Source organism: Delphinapterus leucas, chromosome 7 (assembly GCF_059928025.1).
Source record: "Delphinapterus leucas isolate spDelLeu-1000000601 "Yukka" chromosome 7, BTC_Dleu_Yukka2, whole genome shotgun sequence".
Taxonomy (NCBI): Eukaryota; Metazoa; Chordata; class Mammalia; order Artiodactyla; family Monodontidae; genus Delphinapterus; species Delphinapterus leucas.
In genome coordinates, this window is record NC_143135.1 from 108,025,044 (window position 1) to 108,048,060 (window position 23,017).

A 23,017-nucleotide genomic window follows, 5' to 3' on the forward strand; every position below is an offset into this window, starting at 1 on the left:
AACAAGAAATGATGACATGGTAAAAATGGGGTTCCGTGAAAGGTGAACGATATGCCTGTAATCAATCTTACATAGTAAACTGTCATAATTTGAGCTAATCTGTGTGGGTCAGGAGATGCCTAGTGATGGGGGAATTAACATCAGGACTTTGGGAATGAAATTCTGGAGTTCAAAAGTAAGTCCCTCAGGGGTCTTCGGATCAATTTCCTTATTCCCGGCTAAGACCCCTCTACACGCAACATCTTCCATCATCACCGTCTTCATCAACACGTGTTGTCCTTTATGTAAAGGAACTTACGTTTTTTTCAGCCTTTTCTATGCAGATGCATTTCAACACAGAACCACGCTGAAGGCAGGATAGTTTTCCTTAAACCCACTGATGTTCAAAAAAATCAATTTCCTGTTGTTTTATCTTCTGTGAAGAAAAGAGGCAATTTCTACTGACGTTATATGGAAAAGTATTTGAAAGTATTTGGAAATTTGGGGCCAAACAAAATAGCAACTGAGAAGAGTATAATTTACTAGATGCCTACAAATATCTTTTCTTGATTATAAATTCCATTGGTTTTAAGACAAATCATCAGTTTTCTTTTAGCTTTTTGTGATGGCAAAAAAAATTTTAACTTCTATTGTAAGATACATCAACATTTCAGAGCTGTTAAAATGAGAGCTAAGGGCTTCCCTGGTGGTGCAGTGGTTGAGAGTCCACCTGCCGATGCAGGGGACACAGGTTTGTGCCCTGGTCCGGGAGGGTCCCACGTCCCGCGGAGCGGCTGGGCCTGTGAGCCATGGCCGCTGAGCCTGCGCGTCCGGAGCCTGTGCTCCACAACGGGAGAGGCCACAACAGTGAGAGGCCCGCGTACTACCAAAAAAAAAAAAGAGAGAGAGAGAGCTAATGTGCACCTTAGAACCCAGGGAATATGGTTTTGTATGTTTTTGTTTACTTGATTGTTTGTCATCCTAATATTCTCATGAAACTGTGCAGTAACTATATGGAACATGAAAACTGAGTTTTATTTCCTAGGTCCACTCAACACTGGGATGAATTTCACATAGATTCATAACTTTCACACACAAAAAAGATGTTCTTAGAAAAACTCAGACCAACTATAAAATTAACGACCAGGTATCAGGAGCTGTCATGTAGATGATGTTCCAGGGACCACAATTATGCCAAATTAGTGATCATCTCCCATGCACTTTGATCAATTCAAACTGGGATGTGAGGCCACAACTCTGAACAAGACATATTCATTGGTAATGGACTATCCTGACCACCTTAAATAACCATACAAGTTGAATGAAATTTATTAGGCAATTGTTTTCAGGCACTGGACAACAGGCAGCCCCAGGCCCCAATCTCTGAGAGAAGAAAAACTCACAAGGGAGCCTCATGAGTACTTCAGATCTGCCTGTGGATAATTTCCTGACATTAGCAACACAAGTTGGAGTCCAACACAGTAGCCCTACTGGGCTGGAGATGCAGAGCTCAGACTTTGAGGTAGTTGAAGAGGCTGGGATCCTTAAGGCAAAGAACCAGAGAGGAGGAAGTAGCACATCTGTCGGGGGGTGATTGCCAGGAGTGTATGCAGTGGGTCCCCGAAAATCCATACCCAAAGTCTGGGTTGCATGTGCCCAGGGTAAGACTACACAGGGCTTACCAGAGAGCGAATCCTCCAGGCTGAGGACAGAAGAGAGATGTTAAGTTAAAGCAGTTCTGGGGAGTATTGGAAATATTGCCCCACTCGAGTGGAGAGACCTCATTCACGTCTTGTTGATTTTCCAAGAATCCAGCTGAGACACCAAGAGAGGCCATGCCTTAGGATCAAGGACCAAGCCCTAGAATAAGGCATCCTGACCCACCCTAACGGGGTCTACACACGATCACTGACAAAGTCCTCAGGCGAGAGAATCTGGAGGTTGAGCATTGCCAGGCTGGGGGATTTTGGAACCACCTTGGGCTTTCTTCAGATCATCCAATAAAGCACAAACTGAACTCTGGGTAAACGCAAGTCCCTCAGGCAGTGACTGAACTACCTTCTAGAATAAAAATGAGCACTTTTCAGAGAAAAACTACAGAATCCAATTTCTATAATGTACCATCAACAATGTCCACTAAACTACAAAAAATCTTAGATATGCTCAGAAATGGGAAAATATGACCCACGGTAAAGGAAAAAAAAGTAGTCAATAGAAACATGCTCAAATGACCCAGATGTTGGATTTAGCAAAGATTTAAAGCAACTTCTATAAATATGCTCAAAGAACTTTAAAAATTCAAGGAAAGGATGGTCTAACGAGAAAACAGAAGGAGATTCTCAGCAGAGAGTTGAAAATTATAAATAATAACCAAATAAAAAGAACCAAATTCTATAAGGAAAAAGGGCAATAGCTAGAATTTTAAAAATTACTGGAGGGTCTTAACAGCAGATTGGAGGTAGCAGCAGAGTCAGCAAACTTGAAAATATATGAATGAAAGTATCCAATATTAAGAAGAAAGAGAGAAAAAATGATGAGAGAAAAATGAGCAGAGCCTCAGGGATCCAAGGAACAAACCCAGACGGTCTCACACACACATAATAGATGTAGAGAGGAGAAGAGAGTGAGAATGATGCAGAAAACAAATTTGAAAAAAAATAATAGCTGAATATTGACCAGATTTGATGAAAAATATCAACTTTCAAATCCAATAAGTTCAACTAACCCAAGCTAGATAAATACAAGGAAAATCATAGCTAGGCACAACATAGGAAAACTGCTAAAAGAAAAACAAAGAAAAGGGAAAATCTTGAAACAGCTATTGTGGAGCTGGGGTGAAAATTACATATAGGGAAACAGCCATGTGGATTACCAGATTTACTTCCACCTTAGAACCAACTGAAGCCAGAAGACAATGGAACATCTGTAGAGTGCTGAAAGAGCATCATCCCTCCACCCAGAACCCTGTACCCAGTGAAAATACCCCTCAGAAATCAGGGTGAAATGTAGACATATTTAAATAAACTAAAGCTGAAAGAACTTTTCACCCGTAGATTCAAGGAGCGCTGAAGAACAATGCCAGACAGAAGCTCATGGTCAATAAGGAAATATAAAACACTGGGCTTTTTCCTTTTTGTTATTTCCTAAAAACCACGTGCCTACAGGTAGCCCTTTCTTTTCACGGTGCCAGACAGACAATCATAAAAATTAGCACACCGAAGCTGTGCAAAATTCATAATCAATGGCACATAATTAAGATAGTTCCATGACAGGAATAAAGACGCAGACGTAGAGGATGGACGTGAGGACACGGGGAAGGGGAAGGGTAAGCTGGGACGAAGTGAGAGAGTGGCATGAACATATACACACTATCAAATGTAAAACAGATAGCTAATGAAAGCAGCCGCACAGCACAGGGAGATCAGCTCGGTGCTTTGTGACCACCTAGAGGGGTGGGATAGGGAGGGTGGGAGGGAGACGCAAGAGGGAGGGGATATGGGGATATATGTATACATATAGCTGATTCACTTTGTTATACAGCAGAAACTAACACACCATTGGAAAGCAATTATACTCCAATAAAGATGTTTAAAAAAAAAGACAGTTCCATGACCTTTAAAATCATTTGTCTAAATACTAACTCTCCTACTGTTGATCACAGAAATGTACAGGAAAGTTAAAAACTAGTAAAATTAATACCTATTTAGTACACTGTAGTTTAAAACATGAGAAACATTGAGAACTGAAGTATTTTCTTTGTTAAAAAATACAAATTACCAAGATTAGTTTGAGAAGTGCTTTCCTTTTTCTCTTCATGTAACTTATGATACAGAGTAGGCATCTCTTCTATGCCTTGGAAAAAATCTAATCTCTTTTTAAAGTTTGCATTAGTTTCTAACTGATTAAGTCTTTGTGCTTTCAGTGTCATGAAGTATCTCCAAGGTTTTTAATGTGATTTTCTTAGGTGGCATTACTTCTTCTAAGACACTGTTACCCCTCTGCATCACAACAGCTTTCCTCATTTACGGTGGTGATTTTGTCTTCACTAGGTCCTTTGGCTGGATATCCAGAGTCTCTAGTGGTGGCAGGGCCAACATTCCCATGGTCTACTACTTCTTCATTTTCATTTCTTTCTTGCTCCTTTTTCTTTGTTGGACAACTTCCTCATTTGATGATCCATTTTTGTACAATGTTGTGTGGGTTTGTCACTGGGAGACAAAGAGGTGACACCCCTACCTGCTTTGGTATCTGTGTATAAACTACATAACAGATGCACGGTGCCATAATCAGGGACAGACTTTGCAAAAAGTGACATGTTTGGGGATCTAACCCGGTGTACATCTGTTATTTATGTTGTGATTTATGAACGGGAAAGCTAGAAGTAAAGTTTGCATTTTATACAGTTATTCACAGTTAATACACTGGAAACCGATATATAAATTTTGTTGTTGGAAGACTAGTATTAATTAAGTAAATGTGATGATGGAAATCTGTGTATATCAAAACTATGCAGGGCTTCCCTGGTAGTGCAGTGGTTGAGAGTCCGCCTGCCGATGCTGGGGACATGGGTTCGTGCCCCGGTCCGGGAAGATCCCACATGCCACAGAGCGGCTGGGCCCGTGAGCCATGGCCGCTGAGCCTGCGCGTCCGGAGCCTGTGCTCCGCAACGGGAGAGGCCGCAGCAGTGAGAGGCCCGCATACCGCAAAAAAAAAAAAAAAACAACTATGCAAAGTGAGAGTTACCTGTGTTGAAAGCGGACACTACATTGTGGGGCAGGATTTATATGGAGGCAAAAGTGAAAAATATTAAATAACAGCACCAAGTTAGTGCTGGGTAAAATGGAGATGCACTGTTTCATAATCACTACGGTTTGGAAATGATGTAACAAGTGTGGGAAGTGTTATGTGGTACAATACTAACTCAAAAATCGGACTTCTCAATTGAAATTTTAATTGAGATAATTGTGGATTTGCATGCAGTCGTAAGAAATAATACAGAGATACCTGTACCGTTTACCCATTTTCTCCGAGGGTAATAACTTTCAAAACTACAGCACACACGAGGATCTTGACTTTGCTAAAATCCACCAACGTTTCTCAGATGTCCCTCGTCTTACTTGTTCTCATTTCTGTGTGTATTTAGTTCTATCCAACTTTATTGCATGTGTAGGTTTGTCTATCCACCATTAACATTCAAGGTAAAGAACATTTCCATCACTACACCGCCTTGTCCTTTTAAAACCACAGCCAGCTCCCTCCCCTCATTTTCTAATCTCTAGCAGCCACTAATCTACCCTCCATTTCTAAAACGTCAGCATTAAAAAATGTTATATACATGTAATTGTACAGATGTACCCTTCTGAGATTGGCATTTTCCATTCAGGATAATTCTGTGGAGACACACACACACATAGTGGGATGTATCAATGTGCCTTTCTTGCTACATTAGGATGTGTGCCATCCTAGGATTAACATATGAGATTTGTTAAGTGATGCATACCCCACAGGGCACCACTTACACAAACGGAGGGAGTTTGCTCATGAATCATCACCATTTTATATTCCAGAATTGCCTGGTAATTACGTAGGTGACGCAAACATTCTCCCACAGAGTCCAGGTTTGTTTACTGTAAACAATCACAGAGAAACCAGGTTTTCCTCTTAAAAGCATTCCATAGATGGGAGCTCACACATTAGTGCTAACTGACAGGAGGTCCAGTCACCCTGTTTACACAGAGATTCAAACCGATACTTTCTCATCCAGGCATCCTCAGTTGAATCAAAGCACGTGTTTCAAAGACTCCTTTCCCCATCAAAAGACCACACGGATGTGGATCTATTTTTGGACTCAACATTCTTTTACTTGATCTCTAAGCTGCATGGCCACTTACAGTCACTTTACCTTTCTGAGCCTCAGAGCCCTAACACATAAAATGGCAATAATAATATATAATTCATTAAATTGTTGCGACAGTTAAATGTGAAGAGCCTGGCACGTAAAAGGTATTCAACACGTGATGGTTACTACAGTGCACGTGTTATCTGAACTCAAATTGGGTCATGTCAGCTGACAAGGGATTGTATTTTTTTCCCTATTTGAAACGGTCAATGTGGGAGATCATAGAAAAGCATAACAAAATCACTTTTAACCATTTAATAAATCATTTTGTAAGAATATAATGTCCAAAAAATGAGATACCCACAAAAATCCTGAACACACTGCTGTAAGTATGCAGCATATTAGTATGTATATATGTACCTGTTAATGTATATATGTACACAACGTAGTATACACACTAAATACCATGTCTTTGCTGAAGCTAGGCTGTGTGCCTAAAAGCTGCATGACAGGGCTTCCCTGGTGGCACAGCAGTTAAGAATCCACCCGCCAATGCAGGGCACACGGGTTGGAACCCTGGTCCGGGAAGATCCCACATGTCGCGGAGCAACTAAGCCCGTGCGCCACAACCACTGAGCCTGTGCTCTAGAGCCCGCGAGCCACAACTACTGAAGCCCATGCGCCTAGAGCCCTGCGCACCGCAATGAAGAGTGGCCTCCACTCACTGCAACTAAAGAAAGCCCACGCGCAGCAACAAAGACCCAACTCAGCCAAAAATAAATTCATAAAATAAATAAATTCATAAAAATAAAATAAAAGCTACATGACACCTCCTCCACCCAACCAATCACCAACCTTTGGCAAACTCCTACTCATCCCACCAAGCTCACGTGTCACCTCTTCCAGGGAGTTTTCCCCATCTCTCCTCCCAGTAGACCCGGCTCACGTCTCTACTGCTAAATTGACATTTTTACAAGCACCTATGTGCTGTCCTTCCACATTAGACACTGAGGTCCTCAGTGGACAGAGACAGTGCTTTGGTCTTTTTACCCCCTGCAGTACCCTCTCCAGTCACATGTAATTCCCTGCCTTGCACACAGCAGGTACTTAATGTAGGTGCTTAATTGCTTAAGCTCCCTGTCCCTATGCCTCGGCTTGTATACAGACAGACCCGGAAGAGACATGTGTTCCAGCTATGCCATCCACGTGTAAACATTCCAGTCCCATCCGGACATCAGAATGCAGCTGGCTCCTCGGACCGGGTTCCTCCTGGGGACTAAGGCTTTGGAACAGTGAAGCACATGCTATTAATGAGGGAAGGAGGCCATCCGGAACCCATTAGCAATGGATAAGCTGTCACTGCCATCACCTATCGGAGGCTCTCATCCTGCACAATTTAGAAGTGATCAAACCTCGGAAGTGGCGGATGGAACATAAGGAGTCCTGCTGCTGTCACGCTTTACTGTCTGCCGTCTCTCCAGCCAACGTAAGTTGTTTTGCATCGTTGCTTAGGGAACCAACACAAATCCAGGTTTCACCAGGGAAGGAGAACTGACCTCTCCAGGTTAATCAGGGTGGCTGGCCTCATCTGAGTTAAGATCGGGCCCAAGAGTCAGGAGCACCAAAATCAACTCCACTAAACTACCGATCTATGTCAGGTTACTAGGACAGGACTGAAAACAACAGGGATTGGGGCGAGAAGTGGGAGAAGTAACTGAGAGTTCTGAAGCCAGCTTTCAAGCCACAGTCAGAAATGTGAGATATCTGAGTCCAAATCAGGTCAGCAAACTCTCAGAATCAGCTGAGAGCTCCGTGGGAATAAGGCCCTTTCTCTCTCATCCTCTACACCCCTTCCCCTACTCTTAGCACCTTCCTTAGACAGTAACAGGCCAATCTTTCAAAGGCTCTTCCTCAAGTGGCGAGTCAGGGACCTAAGCTCCTACTAGCCTGTGGCCCCCCATTTCCCAGTTCAGGAACCCTGAAGGCCACCACACTCATCCACGTCGACCCAGATGAGGAAGAAACACAGAGGACAGAGTGTGAAATCCTTTCTCTTTTTAAAATGGAGTTGGCCTGAATGTGGCATAAATTTCTTCCATTCGTTTCCTATTGGCCATATTCTATGCTCAGGTACCTGATGACCCCAACTGCAAGGAAGGCCAGAAAACAGTCTCGCCCAGGAAGAAACCACAGGTCTGCCCACCAGCTGGCAGACACTGTCCTGATCTCCTTTTGTGTTCCTTTTTCTCGGAGAGATAAGGCCAGAGGAAGAAAACTTCCAACATGAGATTCTTAAATCAGAATTTAATTCACCACCTCCAGCTTATTCTTCCTCTAAAGGTGGAACAGTCCTTGGAAGACACCTCTGGGGACTTGACAGTTACCCAGCTGACCAAGTTAGGTAGCCAGAATTAGGAGGCCCCCTTGACCTGCGTCTAATACGCAAGCAACAAACGTTCCCTGTGTTTCTATTTATTTGTTCATTTATTAAACATGAAATATTTATTCAGCATCTACTTTACGAGAGCACCGTGCCGGCTAGACAGCTCCAGTTCCAGGAAGGAGAGGGTATGTATCGGGTGGACTGGGTTTTATTCAAGGTCTATAACCTACTCACAGCAGCCAAGCCTGGTCCTGGCTCCCCCGAGATTTGGGGTTAGATGCTGACGGCGGGGGGAATGGCTCCCCTGAGCACTGGCACCGAGTGTGTGAATCTCCCACTTCTCCCCTCTGGATCCCTACTATTCTACTGGCCCTGGTCCCCACACCCCCCTCGATCAGGATGTGCCTTTCTGCTTATCTGCATCTTGATTATTTGATTATACTGTTTCTACATGTCACGTATAGGAATAAAGTTACCATTTCTCAGGATGCTGAAATGCATCTCTGCGTCAAAATAGCCACAAAAAGAACCTGAGAGAGGGTTTTTTTGTCTGGTTTTGGTTTTTTTTTTTAACTATTGAAGATGCTGATAGCAGTTTGTCCTATAAGAAAGGACAGCGGAAGCAGGGCAGAGGGCAGCGAGGAGAATGCTCTGTAGCTCAGGCAAAGGGGGTCAGGCTCACAGCCCTGCATCTTCTGGAGAAGTCTCCAAGACCAATGGCTTCTCCATGAGATGCAGCCCTCATGTCGCTGGACCCTCCTCCCCACCCCTCCGGAAATGCTCAGCTGCTGAGGGCGTCTCCAGGCTCAAAAGGGCTGGATGTCCATTTATATGAAAGGTGAGGCTAAAGAAAACAGGCCTGAGAAGGAACCAAACCCATGCCCTTGCCATGTCTGGTCCCAGGGTTCACAGGAGGGTGAGCAGGTGGGCAAGTTCTGCAGGACAGAAAAGAACAGAAAGAGGCCGGCACCGTTTCCTTCTGCACCTGGTTTGTTGTTTGGGGACCTAGTCATCCCCGTGTCTAGGTTTGAAGGGGTCCACATGCATGGACGTGTTTCAGGGGAAAAGGCAAAAGCTCACGACTCTCGGTGTGAACTCACAGCCTGGACAGTGAGGTCTGGATGCTGCCCAGGGCTGGCCCGTGAGCAAGTCGCCGAACGCAGGCCTGAACGTATTCGAAAGAGACGCCAAGGTATGCCTGGGTCCAAGCATGGATGCTGGGCAGACGGAAAGAATCCAAGAATGAAGTTTAGAGACTGGCTGAGATGCCAGGGTGGGGTGTGTGGCCAGTGTGCGGAGGTGAGGAAGGAAGCTTCCAACCCTCCTGCGGACGGGGTGCAGCCGGGGCTCGGCAGACCACCTGGGCTCCATGTAGACAGGTGGCAGGTGGACCAGGCCCAGGCTGGCTCAGAAACCTTCCTCCCTGGGAACCATCTATGAGGCCTACTTTCAGAGTCAGGAAAGAGGCAGAGATTATAATCCTCTTTTTTTCATTATCGACCCAGAGAAACTGGGATCAAGTAACTTGTGTCTCCTGCTAAGACCCTCACTCATTCAGCAAGTACTAAGGGGCTACCAGCACTTCTTCCTTCACCGTGTAAACAGGAGCTCACGCTCCTTTATGATTACAGGCTAGAAAGCAGCCTTTCCACTGCCAAGTCTGCCTCGCGGGTAGGACCCGGTGTCTGGTGAAGGGAAGCAGTGGTGAGGGGCACAGTGCATACGGCAGAGGCAACAGAAGAGAAGAGCCTTCTGTTCTCAGCGCCTGGTCGCACAAAGACACAATGATAAATCTTATACTTTTAGAAGGAGCACCTAGATGTGTCCACCCACCCATGACCGTGGGAACCCTGTGTCCTTACTAAGTTAGGCAGTGGAGGGTAGAGAATGAATTTGTTTGCCAGGAGATGTACCAATATCTTTGTGAGGAAAACCTTCCCGAGCCCTGGCCATGTCACACACACGCAAGCCCTTATGTGTGCATCACACTGAGCTGGGTGCTCTGATGGCACAAAGGAAACTTAAGACACAGTCCCTTCCCTGCGGGATCCAACAGTACAGCTTAAAGAAGCCCCGAATAACAAGTCAAGGGACCATATGACTAAGCGCTACAGGCGAAATCCAAAGGATGTGAGGGGGGGGTGGAGAAAACGTGCAGGGCTGGAGCACGGAGACCTCAGCGGGGAGGTGGATGGACAGCTGGGCAACGAGGGACAGCAGCGTTCAGGCGCAGAGGACGGGGGGCTTCCAGGCGGAGGAGGCAGCTGAGCTGAGTCCTAGTACGGGGAGGAGCAGGCTCCCGCATCAGGGAGGGATGGCTTTCCTGGACTGGAACAGAGGTGTTTTCCGGAAAAGCAGTAAGAGGCAAGTTAGTGATGGAGCCAGGTCATGGTGGAGCTAAAAAGAAAGTATGGGGAATCGCTGAAGGCTTTTGATGTTTTAGGCAGGCAACCTGCAACCTGCTATGTAGAGCAGGGCTGAGGGATCCAGGAGCCAGGTGGGACACTGGCCGTGGGAGCAGCAACTATGTGTTGAAGGACCTTGTGTAGTTTGTTTCCTGATTCAACATAGGAAACAGAGGAGAGGGGGACGCAAAAACGATCCAGAATTACAACCTACGCGATTTTAAGGAGGAGCACTGTCTACGAGACTGGAGAAGACGGACGGGAGAGAAAACTCGAGGAGGTGGGGTCATGCAGGCGTCTGGAGTGAGGGGACAGGGGGACAAGTGGAGACGCCTTGGAAGCAGCCGCTGAACCAGCTGTCGATGTGACGTCGGCATCGGCTGCGGAACGTCACCAGCACACCAACGCAGTGGAAACGGGGCAGAACTGCGTCAAGAAGGAAAAACTTAAAGTTCTGGCAAAAACAAAAACGCAGGCGGAAGACCATAAATGAGGTTAACAGACAAGTGCCATTCTGGAAAATGTTACTGCGGCAGCCTATAAAACAGGCAAAGGATGGATGTCCAAGCTATAGAAATAATTTCTCACCAAAGAAAAGGAAAAAGAAAAAAAAACACTAATTACCTAATCAACCTGATACAAGAGAAAATACAAATAGCCCATCAGCGTACGTGGGAGAACTGGGCCTCACCAGAATTGGGGACCCGGGGGCCAAGCCAGTGGAATGTGTAGGCGAGTCTGGATGTGACCCTGCTCCTTCCTAGCTGGGAAAGCTCGGGCCAGGCCTTAACCCTCGCTTTATTATCTGCAGAAGGAGAATGAGAACAAGAGGCATGATCTGAAAGGTCTGTGGTAAGGGTTAAATAAGTTAACGTATGTAAACCACTCCAAACAGTGTCTGGCCCAGAGTAAGTGCCATGCAATTGTTAGCTATTATTAATAATAGGAAAATACAAATTAAAATAACAATGAGATATAATTTTTCACCCACAGGTTGTCAAAAATTTTAAAGGATGACAATTATCAAGTGTTGACAAGGATTTGGGTGAAATGATACTCCTAAACTCTGAGTGGGAATATAAATTGGTACATCTACTTTGGAGGGAGAAAAATGGCATATTTTACAAAGTGGAAAATATGCCTACTTTAGAACCCAGCAATTCCCCCCTCTGAATATATGCCTTAGAGAAACTCCTGCAAATGTGCACAAGAAAACACATGCCAGGATGTTGACTGTAGCATGTTTTTTGTTGTTATTAGCAAAACATTGGAAAGAATGTAAATTTCTATAAATAGGAGAAGGCATCAGAAAAATAATTCAGTCTATGTAATGCTAGAATACCATCTAGCAATTGAAAGGCATAAATACAGATCTTTCTAAATAACCAAGTGGCCGGTGACAAACGCTAGCTGCAGTTTGAGTCGCTCATGGATGCCATGAACACAACGTGCAGTGTCACCTCGGAACCACTGGAGACCACGGGAACAGGGGTGTCGGCTGAGGGGAACTTTAACTTTACTCTTTCTGTAATGTTTTATTCCTTCAAAAAGAAGAAAGAGCATTAGATGCAAAGGAGACAAATGCTAAGTTGCTGATTTGGGGTGGGGAGGATATTCATGTGAGTTACATTATTCTTTGTGCCTTTCTGTATTTCTAAATTTTGGAAAAAAAATTTTAAATGCTCTTTGAACAGATGTTCTGAGTGTCACCTAAATTACTTCATGAAAAAAAAGAAGAAAAGCAGTAAAAGGAGGGCAGAGAAGCGGGCCTTAGAAATAACACATTCGGAGGCAGAGGTCAGTGGAGAGGGACCTGGCCAAGACCCAGGAAATCCACAGAAAGAGGGACGGGCCCTTGGAGACCACGTGACCCACGGAAGGGGTAAGTGCCAGGGAGAGGTCTCTGTAGCCTTACAAATGCCACGAGGGTCCCTCTGGATGGGGGGTGCAGGAAAAGGGTGGACCAGGGAACAGACCGCCAGCTTCCGAGGCAGGGTGCGCATAATCTGCCAGAGGGCAGACCCATCAAAGGAGCCCAGGTGGACTAACTCCTGGGGTGGGAGAGAGCGTGGGCGAGGGGAGTGACCTGGGAAGCAGGGACCCCACGGGGGGGGGCGGCTACAGGAAGAGGGAGCCTAGGTGGGGGTGAACATTGGTTCAAGACCCCGAGCCCCTGCTGTCGACAGAACAAAGGGAAGGAGACTGGCTGTTGGCGCAGCTTTTATGATGCTGGAGGCTGGGAAGAGGGGAGTAAAGTGCCCCCAGAGCCAGGCGGGGCTGGCACCCTGCCCCAGCCCCTGAGGGCAGTGCCGGCCCCAGGACACCGGCTGGGCAGGGGCAGCCCTCCTGCAGAATCACTCCCGGTGCCTGGGGCACACACAGAGCCTGGAGAACCCACGTGTGTCCAGGCAGCCGTCCTACCAACGCCCCCCACCCCACCCCGAGGCAAGGCAAGGCGAGCTGGCAGCACTCCCTGGGGTGGGGCTGCCCAGCAGATGCACACTCGCTCATTAAGTGACTTGCATATGGAGTGGAGACACCTCTCCCCCTCACCCACCCAGGCTCCCACCCGTCACGTGGCCCGGGAGCTGCCAGCCCCCCCCCCCCCCACCGCCCCAGTTCCCCGGGAGCACAGCTCACAGCCAGGCGCTCACAGCCACAGCTGCGACCACGGCTGCAGCTCAGTGCAGGGGCGGAGCAGGGGAGGCCTGGGCGCTCAGCTGTCATCCCTCCTCTGGGAACGGCGAGGTCTCTCTCAGAAGTGACGGAGACAGTCAGGGCCCAGGGCCTGCACTGTTTCCCTGTCACTGCCCAGCGGTCTCTGCACCCACCTGGAATCTTCCCGGGAGCAGCCCCCAGCCAGCCAGAGAGAAGGGAAGCATGTCACCCTCCCCGGGGGTGAGGCATCTCCCCACCATGGGCTCAGTGGTCCATCAAGGGGCCTCTGTCTCCTGGAAACCGCAGAACCCCTCCTTCGCGGCAGGCAGGGCTGGGGGGCCCTGGGCCCTCAGGAGACTGGGGTGACCCCTGAGCACACAACTGGCATAAAACCCATCGCAAATAGAACACTAAACATAAAAGAAAAATTGAGTGTGTATTAAAGTTAAAAGAGCTCTCTTCCAGATCTTGTAAATTGCACCATCTTGGAGAAGGTTACAGAAGAAGGATTTTTCTCATTGTTGGCACCCCCGCCCTGCACGCAGCCTGCACGCGCTCTGGGTGTGCATGTGGGTCATCCTGACACAGATGTGTGTGAATGCACATGCACACAGTTCTCAGGTGTGTACAGGAAACACACACAAACACACGGAGACATAAAACCTGCTTTCTCCTGTCTCTGGTCGTTGTTTCTTCCTCCCTGTCTATTAAGATAAAACCCTGCTTCCCCCAATTATCTTCCTACTGTCTGTCCTCAGGAGCCCTTCTCTGACAAATCCCACTATAGCAAAAACTGTCCGGTTTGATGTCAAGGACTGAATTCTGATTTCCACCTCCCATGTGTATGACTTCGGGTACATCTCTGGATGTCTCTTTGCGGCCCCCTCCTTTTGATGATAGGATTAAAAATAGCTCCCTCCAGAACATTACTGAGCAAATTCAGTGGGTAACATATGTCTTAGCCCTGTTTGGTCTGGGTCTTCCCCAAAAGACAGATGCCAAGACAGCATTAGACGCTAGAGAGATTTGTTAGGGGAAACACCCATGAGGAAAATAGGGAGCAGTGGGGAGCTGTCAGACCCTAACTCAGGCCTGGGCCCGTGAGGGAGCGAGGGAAGGAATGAAGAAAGGCCGCTGACCACAACAATGCAGGAGGAGCTTCAGCAAAGCCAGGAGGGAGCCTTCGGGTCAGGCACCCAACCAAGAGGCTCATGTGTAAGACAGAGAAGCAAGGCTTCATTGGCTTGGGGCACTTTCCCAGGACGTGGGACCTAAAAGCCTGGCAAGGACCCGGGGATGGGCTAACTCGCTGCTTGGGGGGTTCTTAGAAGCCTGGAAAAGGGGTGCCTGCCCCCAGTGAATGGAAATGCTGGAGTTATCCTGGCAGACGCTGGAAGAAGGAACAAAGAAGGAGGGAGTGGGCTTGCTGGAACATGTGAGGTTTACGATCCACAAGAGGCCCTGGGGACAACCATCCACTGAGGAATGCCCTGGTGAGGGGCCACTCAGCCTCACCAAGACGCTGACCTCTGCAGGTCAAGGTCAATGGTAGGAGAGATGCTCCCAGAACCAGGCTGGTTAGTTTCCATGAGGATGACGGGGCCCAGAGTATGGAAGCCAGAAAGCCAGGAGCCAGGATTCCTATACACCTGGAAAGGAGGGAGCGCCAGCCAAGGGGGCCTGACCCATGGGGAGCCGCGGAGATGGTTAGTAGATCACAGCGTGCACCAAGCAAAACAGCTGGCAGCCAATGTTAATGACAGCAAGGACAGAAAGGCAAGACGGGGCGGCAGCAGCACACCAACGCCCTGCTCAGTCCTCACACAGCGCCCTCCATCAGAGCCAGGGCCCCGCTGAGTGGAGACACTACTTCGCTAGCAGTGGGGACCCTGCAAAGCTATGGCAGGTACACAGGGGTGGCCCCCAGTTCTCTACCATTTACTCTGGTGACCAGGCTCCGGGGAAAGAGAAATGTCTAGACATATCTAGGACCAGTGGACATTGATATGTGTCCTCCTGCCTGTCAGAGTGGGAATTTATGTGTGCCCACTCTAGAGCTTGTGGGCGCCAGGTAGTAACGGGAGTGTGGCTAAAGTCCAGGTTACAGTGGGCCCACAGAGGCCACCGAGCCAGCCAATGGCCATTTCCCCAGTCCCTGAACATATAACCAGAAGTTTTGGTATACTTGGCAGTTGGTACCACTTATGTCAATTTGGGTTCCCCAAGAACCCACATTGCTGGGATGAGACGTACAAAACACTGCCTGGGAAATGGCTGTGAAGGACAGTGGGGAAGGGGATGAAACAGCCTGGGAGACTCCTCCAACCTCAATGCGGATCCCACGTGAGGGAGAAGGGGGGAAGGGGGGAGACGAAGGAAAGAAGGAAGGTCCCGGCTGGCACTGTAGGTCGAGTGAGATTTGACAAGGCAGACGGGGGGGTCCTTGAGCCAAAGTCACACGTGGAAGGAGTCTTGCCTCTTCCCTCGGGGAGGCCTCCTGGGTTCTCCTGCCCACTCACCTGCGGCTGGAGCGGCCGGGGGCACATGGCCTGGGCACAGAGGGGGCTTCAGGGCCCAGCAGCCGGGACATGGGTAACTCTCCCTCTCCAAGTAGGAGGCCCGAGGGGGTGCCCATGCCCACCCCGGGCTGGAGGGATGGGGGGGCACAATAGCACAGGACCCTTTGCTTCCTTCTCCCCTGGACTCTCCACAGCCCCATCTGCATTTGGCTAGTTTAGGCTGATTTTCGCATCCCTTGGCACGCATTTGGAATCAGTAATTCTGCCAACGTTTGTTGAGCACTTACTAAGTGCCAAGGGTGTGCTAAACACTAAAAGTGAAAAGAAAGACAGTTAGAGGCTGTCTCTGATTAAACAGTTTTCGATCTGGCAGACGAAGCAAATACGTGAACAAATGGGGCAAGGAGCTATTAGATATCCGTGGCACAGTCTTCGTAGCCTAGCGTGGACTTGACGGGACAGGCATCTGTCACACGGTCGGTGGGGAGCACTGAGGAAGAGCTTCATCGGCGACATTTCAGGGCAGGAGTGGAGTCTGAAAGGTGAGCGCTTCCGCAGGCAGACAGGTCAGTGGAGGCTGGGGGACTGGAGATCAGGGCACAGCATCCGAGGCGTGGACAACATGGGGTACTTTGAAACTGCAAATAATTGAATATGTCTGGAGTTTAGGATGCCAGGAGGGGAGCAGCAGGAGGCAAGACTGACCTCGAGGTCAGATCACGGAGGCAAATTATATGGGCCTCACGAAGAGACAGGCTGTGAGGCACCGCTGACACTTTACGGGCAGCACCAAGACCAGATTCACATTCTTAAGACGAAACACCCTGACGTGTCGGCAGACGACGGACGACCAGGAAGAAGTCAGGTTCAAAGAGGCCCTCCTGATAACTCTGGGGAGAAAGTAGGAAGGTCTGCCATGCCAGGTGGCAGCAGGGATGGAGATGCGAAGGTGGATGCAAGAGATGCTCAGAGGATAGAACCTACTGGATGTGGGCTGGACCTGAATGTGTTTTCGCTGCTACCTGGGTACACGGTCATGCACAGCGGGGAGTGGACAAAGTGTCAAGATCAGTGTGGAACACACTGGGTTTGAAAGGCCTTTGGTTAATCAGCTTGGAGACATCCAGCCAATAGCCAGTTGGCCAAGAGAGTATGAAAAATAAGAACATGTTCTGGCCTGGGTATGAAAACGAGGATGCTTTTCAATCACTTAAATATTTGAGTGTTTTCTATGTGCGCTATAAAGAGAGGGGCTGGACAGGACCGTCTAGCAGGGACTCTGAAAAGAAGTGTGACGAAGAGGAAGTCGGCTAATCCCGCCAATTACACACACAGATAACGCCGCATGCTGGGGCGGTTCCTATTTTGAACAGAGACGTCGGATGTTGGCACCCAACAATTTTGGAGAAACTCCACTGCTTGCCTTGTTTCGCGTTACCCCTGCAAAGATGATTCCAAACACTCCAGTGGGACAGAAAGTGCCACGGCTACGTTCCAGCGGCAGGAAAAGCATGTCTCAGGAAGGTGCCCATCTACCTGCTCCACCCCTCTGAGGGGACAGACAATGCTGGTGAGGCTCCTTTCCCTGTCCCCCTTGTGTCACCCCCTCTGCCGCCGCCAACCCCTCCTAGTCTCCTGAAGACAGGATGTTAGTGATGACAACCGTCAGGGTGACATGACAGGTGAGATTTATCAGCACTTCATCAGACACTAATGATGCACCTACTCTGCATCATTTGGGGGGGATGCTCCATCCTCCAAAACACCTGGTTGAGGGGGTGCCGTTAAAATCTCCATTTCAGAAGTGGGAAGAAATCAAGGCTCAGCAAGACAAGTAACACGCCCAAGACCACGTGAGTAAGTGGTGGAGTCTGGGTTACAACATTCTGGTCTTTCTGGCTCCACGCTCGAGCTCTTCACCACCATGGGGGCTGCCTCTGGGGGATCCTAGCCTCCTGGGCCCCCTGCCCACCTGCTCAGGCCCTGGAGCCCTGGCCTCCATCACTGTGTCACTTCGGTGGCAGGTTCCAAGGTCCTGGAGCAAGGGAGAGGGAAGCAAAGCCCTCCTCTCCTCCAACCCCGCTGTCAGGCGAGGGAGCAACCCTGAAAGCGGAAACTGCTGGTGGCCGGGAGGCTGACAGCCTATCCACACAAGGGCACAATTGTTCTGACACGTTTCCTGGCAGCCGGGCACCTGCAGTCATATGTACAACATGGGCTTTTGTTTCTAGAAGAAAAGCTGTCAGATACCTTATCAGAAAGGCTTGGAGCAGGGCTTCCTGGGAGGAGGCCCCACTCAGGATACTTCCTGTTTTCTCCCCAAGCCCCTGGTCTCCATCTTCCCAAACACTCTTCGGAGACCGCCTTTTCCCAGGCTGTGGGACAGCCTGAGTGCTAAACCTCCCCGTATAGGGGTTCAGCCCTGGAGGCCATGAGATCCCGCATCTGGTGCACGAGATGGAGAACCCGTGCCGAGTCCCCGAGGCTCCACTCCCTGCCCTGACAGCGGGGCTGGGGAGCACACAGAGTGGAGTCTGAGCTCCATCTGGGGGGCTGCTCCAGTTGGGGGCAGAGCAAGCTACTCCCCAGATCAAACATGCAACCACAGAGGATCAGACCCAAGAAAGGGCACAGAGGCTAAGGCAGCCCCAAACTTGTCGCTTAAGGTGATTATGAAATGACTTGCCCGAGATCACATGCGTATTAAGCTGTACTGAAGTGACACTTTCTCTGCCCACCTGACCAGCTCCTATCTCTCCCTCGGACTAAGTTCGAGGACGGCCTCCTCTGGTTCCCAGACAGCTCCGGCCTCTGGCTAAGGTGGGGTCCCCCTTCTCCACCCTGTCACACCTTACCCGTCTCCCCCATGAACCCCACCTCCCTCTGGACGGGAACCAGGTATTACTTCTCCCTGTTTTCTTTGCCTCTTGCACAGAACCTGACACCAGGTCAAAGTATGATAAAAATGGCATCATTAAAACTTTCACACCCGGTCTCCCCAACGTGCAAAGTGTCCTGTCCACCGCCGAAATGGAAATTCCACTTCGCGAGAGGTTAAAGACGGGCCAGGGGTGCTGTGTATCATCACTCATACTGAGCAAAAGGCTGGCGTGAGGGCAGGGGACACACCCACTTCTAGTTCTTCAGTAAAAACGTGATGGAAATGGACTTCTCACCGGCACCTTCACGCTCATCATCTGGCACCTGGCATCACCTGGGGAAGAGAGGCTGCCCCTCTGATGGGGCCGGGAGGATGGAGGGTCTGCTCCCGTCCCCGCCCCACACCCTGCTGTGCAGAGCAGAGCGAGGGCGGCCTTCTGACGCAGCGAAGGAAGATGGGGAGCTCATGCTGGCTGAGCAGGAAAAGGACAGAAAGAGGGGAGGAAAACGATACCTATTTGGGACCTACTATGTGCCAGCTCCCAGCCCAGCGTTTCCAAAGTCATCTGATCAAATATCGATGGTTTATGAGGGTGGATGTTATAATCTCCATTATACGGAGAAGGAAACTACGGTGAGCAGCGCGCCTGTAGACACACCGCTAACGTGCAGCTGTGCGGCGGTTAGAACTCAGGCCAATCTGCTCCCACGGCCCCTGCTTCTCCCCAGGTACTAGGCTGCCTCTCCAGGAGCTGAAGGCCCACTGTCCGTGCTTCTCCTGGCCTGATATTCCCACACCGTCCCCAAGGCCACCTCTGCCCCACCAGCTTCACTCCTGGTCTCCTCACTACCTCGAATGAGCCTGGAAAGTCACACACTTGGCTATTTTGCAGCTTTATTAGGACCAGTGGAAACAACTATGTTAACTGAAGATTCCAAAAAGGAGGTTTTACCTGATGAGCACGTACAGAGGGGGAAGGTGTGTGCGTAGCCCCAAGCCGCCAAAACCTAGTGACCTTCCACTCACTGCCCTCATTCCATTGGTTTTCCACAAAAACAACACAGGGCCCTGGCAATGTTCAGGGTAAAAACATCAAATTGCTTCTTAGGGAAAAACATACTGTGTGGTTTTTCCTCCAGACCGTCTCCTGGTACCAAGTATGCGCCCTTGCGCAACTCGGCCATTCCACAGCCTTGGCTGTGGGCACTGACTTTGTAAGTGGTGTCCACTGAGTACACACAGCAATGTGACACAGCGTGACACAGTGGGAAGGAACCCTCGCACCTAAGGGCAGGAAGTAAAAGGTGGCATCACCAGTAGTCCCAGTAATCAGGTGTCACACGTGGCAACTTTTAAATAAGATTTGTAAGACGTGTTCATACCCCCCCACCAAGTGGAGAGTGTGGCCAGGACGGTGAGAAGGCTTCTTAGAAGGCTATCGAAGGCTACCCTATCGCGTGAGGAGCTGCTGGGAGAAGTCAGGCCTGCGTCCCTTCATTGGCTGTCCTGTCACTTACCCTCCCCGTTTCCGTAAAATGCAATGACTGTTTCACTTCTCTACAGTCATCTGTGACGTGAAACTTGAGGATCTCCCAAACTCACCCTCAACGGCCAGCACAACCTCAGAACAACGAGGGCAGGAGGCCAGAAGGCATCATGGGGAGCAGCTCAGGTAAGCTGTGCGCTCAGAGCAATAAGATGGATCTTACCCAGTGCAACCCATCACAGCATCGTTAGCAAGAAAACAGAATTCCAGATATGACTACTACTTACATTAATTTCACTAATAAACCTGCCTTCCAAAATGAAAAACCCCACCATGGATCATTTCAAAGGTGCTACTTGGCCAGAGTTTGCTGCTTTCCTGACTGAGGTATCTTGAACGGCCTCCAGCACTAAATGTCCTCTCCTCAGCCACACCCACTGCTTTTCCAACATGAATTTATTGTCCTCCGGAGACCTAGAGCTTCCTTTGATGAATTCAAAGCCATTGTTTTTATAATTTCTTAAATCCACAGGTGTGTTTTAAATTTTGACTTTGAAATAATTTCACTGAGGAAGTAGATTTTGCTAAAGGGATATGGCTTCCACATTTTTAAGAAAATCATCTTAGGTTATAGTTTCAAAGAAGACAAATGATCGTTTGGATTCAACGCTCAGGCAGGAGAACCTCCATCAGATTGTACAGACACAAATGTCAGAGTCCCTGACAACCACTGTGCTTAAGTTGCTCACAATCTAGTGGCAGAGACAGACAGCACCTTAGGAATTCCAGGCTGATACAGCAGGCGCTATAGCAGATGTCTGAGGTCCGAGAGAACACATTCTGCCTTAGGGGGGCCTGGGGGCGGCCAGGGGAGTATCCTCAAAGATGGGACACTAGAACTAAGTTTTTCTCTTTTCTTTTACTGATTTTTTTTTTTTTTTACTTATAAACAATTTTAATAGCTTTGTTGAGGTATATTTGACACAAAATAAACAGGACATACTTAAAGTGTACAATTTTATGCATTTTGTCACACGTGTAGTAGACCCACAGAACCATCCCCATGGTCAAAATAATGACCATTTTCACTAACTTGAAGTCTCCCCGTACCCCTGTGTGATCCCTCTCTGCCCCTCGCACCCCTCCCCAGGAAATCCATGATCTGCTTTCTGTCGCCATACAGCACTTGGCACTTCCTAGAATTTTATACGCATGGAATCATACGGTACGTATGCTTTTTGCCTGCCTTTGTCCATCAGCATACTTATTTTGAGATTCCCATGCTGTCGTGTGTACAAACAGTTCATCCCTGCTTATCACGAGCAGCATTCCATTGTCTGACTCTATTCAGAGTCTGTTTATCCATTCCCCTGAAGAGGGACATTTGGCATTGCTTTCTGTTTTCAGCTACTACAAACAAAGCTGCGTGAACATTCATGCAAGTCTTTGTATGAATATATGCTCTCATTTCTCTGGAGCAAATGCCTAGGAGTGGATTGGCTGGATCATAGAAACTGCCAGGCTATTTTTTAAAGTGGTTGTAGCATTTTATACTCCCAGGAGTCATGTAGGAGCATTCCAGTGGCTCCACATCCTTGTCAACACTCGCTGTGGCTGGGCTTGTTAACGGGTCGAGCTGTTCTAACAGATGTGTGGAGGGGTCTTACTGTGGTTTACTTTGCATACCCTGCTGACGAATGACACTGAACATCTTTTCGTGTGTCGTTTGCCATCTGAGTATCTTCTTTGATGAACCGTCCATTCAAATCTTGTGTCTGTTTTCTATTGTTTATCCTCTTATTTTCGAATTCTGTCCCATATTTAATCTGGATACAAGTCCTTTATCAGATATACAAATTGCAAGTATTTTCTCCCAATTTAAGGCTTATCTTTTCACTTAGAGATACATTTGGAAAGATAAGTGGAAGTAAATTAAGTTGTGGAATTATGTTGAAAGTCACTCCAAGAGGAAATAACACAAAGGAAAGGGATGAAGGTGAGAAATACCCTGGTGAGTCCTAAAAGCTGGAACAGTTTTGGGTGGCTTGTGGGTGAGTCCTTGGGAGGCTGTGGCACGTATAACGTGACTACTATGCTTCTGGCTCTGTTCTAGGCCTCTATATACGTTGATTTTGCTTAATCCTCTCAACAACCCAGAGAACAAAGGGTTGGTGGTCGGAGGCTGATTTTATAAATGAGGCAAGTGGGACTTGGGGAAATCAAGTGGTTTGCCCAAGGTTTCAGCTCTACTGAGCAGCAAAACTGAGAGTCCTTATCCAAGTTCAGGCGGGCGTATGGCCCTCTTCCACATTTGCCAGAAACCAGATGGAGCAGGTAAAGCAACCTGAGGCTTAAGGGAAAGGCCAACTGGTCGACATGGTGACAAAGTCCGAGTCTTTGACCTCCTGAACACCTGTCCCCAAAGGCACCATCAGGAGATGATGGCCATCTGTTCCCCACGCTCACCTGAAGGACTGCAGGAGAAAACTGGCACAAAGTAGAGCTGTGAGACTATCAGGTCATAAGTTACTAATAAAACAGGCCTTTACATGAAGGGTAATAAGGCACTAGGACAAATTTCTAATAAAATATCTAATATTTATTGAATTTTCTTCCAAGCACTAAGGGCTTTACATGGAACATTTCATTGTATTCTTCCGATAACCACACGGGGTAGGTACTACAATTGTGACCAATTTGCAAATGGGGCTCCTGAGGCCTGGCGGTTTCCAAGTGCCAGGGTCACAGCGTGAGCGGCAGGGCTGGAACTGAAGTGAATCTGCGTCTGACTTCAGCCACTAGCAACGGCTGCCTCTTGGGCAGACCCCAGGTTTCTACTGCGGAGGATGCATCCGGGCAGGGCAAGT